This window comes from Leuciscus leuciscus (genome assembly GCF_965113295.1).
Source record: "Leuciscus leuciscus genome assembly, chromosome: 7".
In the NCBI taxonomy this organism is placed as follows: Eukaryota; Metazoa; Chordata; class Actinopteri; order Cypriniformes; family Leuciscidae; genus Leuciscus; species Leuciscus leuciscus.
The window spans coordinates 9,236,496-9,240,691 of NC_138731.1; the positions used below are offsets into that span (position 1 = coordinate 9,236,496).

The 4,196-nt window shown below is 43.3% G+C and overlaps 1 long non-coding RNA gene across 1 annotated transcript; it reads left to right on the forward strand.

Annotated features, from left to right (window-relative positions):
- The first annotated feature begins 2,183 nt into the window (after positions 1 to 2,183).
- On the forward strand, positions 2,184 to 3,444 carry LOC309503555. The gene is made up of 2 exons (XR_014207724.1): positions 2,184 to 2,498; positions 3,227 to 3,444. It is a non-coding gene; the product is annotated as an uncharacterized lncRNA (long non-coding RNA).
- Positions 3,445 to 4,196: the final 752 nt, after the last annotated feature.

Below are 4,196 nucleotides of genomic sequence, written 5' to 3' on the forward strand. Positions count from 1 at the left end.
TGAACCAAAATACAGAGAATAGCCTTCTTGGCGCGCCTACTTTTGAAAGTCAACATTTAGATTATTTAACGTTAAATGCATTATATATGCATGAGTCACTTTGGAATAAATCACAGCGTGTTTCATGATACAACGTGACTTAGCCTATACAGTCGAGAAAATAGGCTATAGGTTATAGCAAATTCAGACCAACTGCTGGTCTACACAGAGAGAAAGCCCTGTCTAGGCTCTTCTGTTGTGCCGAGCCATTCGTTAGTCTAGTTGTTTGATGAGAAAATTAAATGTAGCCTAGTTGCATTACACGCGTTTTGTAAGCTCCGTGCAACTGCTGCAGGACTATTATTACTAGAATATTAGAAGAAATCTAATACTCAAGCTGTTTTCTCATTTTTCTACTCTTAATATTAAATAAAAAAACGACTGAACGAAAGATACACGGATTCTCGTGAACCACCACCGCGTTTGCGGCAGAAAACTACTGCAGTGCAGCCAAAATGCTCTGTTCGACTTATCTGAGATCCTTTACTCTTCCCTGTGGATGACCTGTGACCTACTTTCTGTAAGATCTGAATTTTTGAACTTGAATTTTTGAACTTGAATTTTAGAAAACTGAATTTGAAGTTCCGAATTTCTTCATCTTGAAAACTTGAATCTGTATTTTTTTAAACTGAATATTTGCACTATACGAATTCAGAACAAAAAAACTAGCTGTTTGAAAATACATGTCTATAAAATTCAGCCATAAAAACATTTCAATTTGTTAAATTTCAAACGTTCAATATTCGTTTAAAAAAAAATCAAATTCAGAACTATTTAAACTACCACCTAAAATTCAATTTTGTTAGATTACACTTGCAAATAATTCAAATTTACACAATTCAAATTCAAATCATTTTGTCATATTATAAGCTCCATAACATTTAGAGAGAGAAAAGCTGAATACAAAAAGATTGATAAAAGTAAAACATAGTGCTAGGTTTGCGGTGTGTAATGATGCGATGCGATGTCTCATAAAATTTGAACTCGACGTTAACCATAGTATGTAAAGTCTGAAACATTAACCCAATAGAGTTTACAAGAATACAAAAGCCAAACCACATAAAAGGAAAATCATGAGATGGGAAAATGAGATACATGTTTATACATTTCTCAAGTGGTTATATATAGAATATATTAACAGGGTTTATTTCTCCTTCTCAGCAAGAATTAAGTGAGAGTCACAACTCTCTGGAAATTCCTTTTGGGGTTGTAAAACTTCTTATCAGTCTTAATGTGTCCTGTAACAGGACACCGAGTTCTGCCAGTGTGTTAGCTTCATTTGTGATGTTAGTTTTGGGGGAAGTTTCATAGACCTTTGTTGGGTGAGTGAGTTTGCTGGATTATTCATTAAATATAAAAAATAATTTGTGTGTGTCTGATTGGTCCAGATGCTACATGATTAAGCATTTATTATTTAAAAAATGTTTCGTCTTTTCCTTGTTAATTCATAGTAAATATGACTTTTAATCAAACTCGACGTGTTAAACCTACTGGTTCTGTGAGACAGTGCTCCGTCCTCAGTACTATGTACTTCTCATACGTTCTTATGGTTAAGATACTTGCAATACTCGTTCCCTTTCGAAAGGGAACTCTACACTACGTCAGAATGACGCTATGGGGAACGCCTCAGGCGTGACAGGTGTCTGAAATCAAATATCAACTCACGTCAATCATGTTGACCGGCGACAGCCCGTGAATCATCAGCTTGAATGATTAACGCGCGACCTGGATGTATAAAGGGGAGCCTTGCACACATGACAACATCTTTTCGTCTTCAGGGACTGTTTGTCTGTTTTGAGAATATCGCTGAAGCGCGCGGGAGGCTCTCGAGCCTCTTGTGCAAACTGTGAGCGTTTTTCATTTAAAAATGCTCCGCTCTCGTCGGACCCTTTTCTCGAGGGAAGAGGGTTCAGCATCTGAGCTGTGGTGCGTGCGATCTGTGAAACAATACTGTTTGGGTACGAGGCGTTCACAGTCAGTTCCTGAGGGTGCTGGCAGTGTTCATTAAGAAATATCTCGGCGCGCGTGAGAAAGAAAAAATCCGTGCGCTGTCGGATGTTTCAACCTCGCACCTGGTGACTTTCTTCTCAAGGGATGAAAGCCAAATATATTTTAAGGGCTCGTTTCTCGAGCTTGCCGAGGCAGTGTGTAGATTACGAGAACGTATAAATGTTAAAACAGTATTGTCTGGTGATTATGGCGGAATTTAATTCTATGAATTAAAATGATGGAATATTATCTGACTTTTTAAGAAGTTAGATATTTAGTAATTCAGCCTATCATCCAGATCGCGTTATCCAGTGTTTTTGGCTGCATTTTAATTGAGGAATTAAAATGATGAGCAGTGAACAAAAAGAGCAGGTGTAATTCTGGTCTTTTTGTAAAATGTGAAATTAACATATTTCTGTTTCTTTTCAGACCACGTCTCCTGTTTTAGAGTCTGGGGCAAAATGTTGTGGGTAAGAAAGTAAATCTAAAGATTTTTTCTTGGTCAGGTAGTAGGTCCTATCAGGCCTCCTTGACCAGACAGTCCCCATTTTGCAACCGGACAGCGCTTGGGCCTCCCTGAGGTGAGCTCCCAGGAATTGACTGTGGTTATCAGGTCAGAGGCCTCACCAGGCCTTCCTGAATATGAGCTCCCACATACTGTGGTTATCAGGTCAGAGGCCTCACCAGGCCTTCCTGAGGATGAGCTCCCACATACTGTGGTTGAATATGAGCTCCCACATACTGTGGTTATCAAGTTATAGGCCTCACCAGGCCTTTCTGAATATGAGCTCCCATACACGGTGGTCGCCAGGTTACAGGCCTCGCCAGGCCTTCCTGGTTATGAGCTCCCACATACTGTGGCGCCAGGTTACAGGCCTCACCGGCCTTCCTGGTGATGGGTTTCTACATGTCAGGTTGCAGGCCTCACCCGGCCTTCCTGAATGTGAGCTCCCACATACTGTGGTCATCAGGTTACAGGCCTCATCCGGCCTTCCTGGTTATGAGCTCCCACATACTGTGGTCGCCAGGTTACAGGCCTTACTAGGCCTTCCTGAATATGAGCTCCCACACATGGTGGTCGCAGGTCTTCCTAGTTATGAGTTTCCTCATGTCAGGTTACAGGTCTCATCCAGCCTTCCTGAATGTGAGTTCCCACATACTGTGGTCACCAGGTTTCAGGCCTCTCCGCCTTCCTGAGTATTAAGCTCCCACATTCAGTGGTCACCAGGCTTCAGGCCTCCTAGGCCTTCCTGGTTATGAGTTTTCACATGTCAGGTTACAGGCCTCTCCAGGCCTTCCTGAATGTGAACTCCCACTCACTGTGGTCGCTAGGGTATAGGCCTCACTGGTTGTGAGCTTCCACATGTCAGGATGCAGGCCTCATCAGGCCTTCCTGAATGTGAGCTCCCACGCATTGTGACTCACATGCTGTGGTTGCCAGGTTACAGGCCTCACCAGGCCTTCCTGGACTCAGAATGGCTAAGTACACGCACTTTCGTTTCGTGCACTTTCTAAAATCCATATTTATGGTAAGGGTTATGCGCTGTACGCTTTGTTCCCTTTTTTATGTGGTTCAGACTCCGGGTCTTCACCTTGGGTCCCACTTTAGATGCGTCTTGCTGTCGCAATGGATTACGACAGACGCTTCCCTCTTGAGCTATCTCCCACATTCAGGGGTGATCAGGTTACAGGCTTCATTAGGCCTTTCTGAAAGTAGCCCCCACATGGTGTGGTTGTCAGGTTACAGGCCTTACCAGGCCTTCCTGAAAGTAAGCTCCCACAGGTTGTGGTCACTAGGTTTCAGGCCTCACTGGCCTTCCTGAGTATGAGCTCCCACCTGCTTTGGTCGCCAGGTAACAGGCCTCACCGGCCTTCCTGAGTACGAGCTCCCACATGCTGTGGTCGCCAGGTTTGAGGCCTCACCAGGCCTTCCTGGATTCGGACTGGCATAAGTACACGCACTTTCGTTTCGTTTACTTTCTAAAATCCATATTTATGGTAAGGGTTATGCGCTTCCGCTTCATTCCCTTTTTTACGTGGCTCAGACTCCGGTTCTTCACCTCGAGTCCCACTCTAAAGGCGTCTTGTGGTCACAATGTTTTACGACAGACGCCTCCCTTTTAAGCTATCTCCCACATTCTGTGGTTACAGGCCTCGTTAGGCCTTTC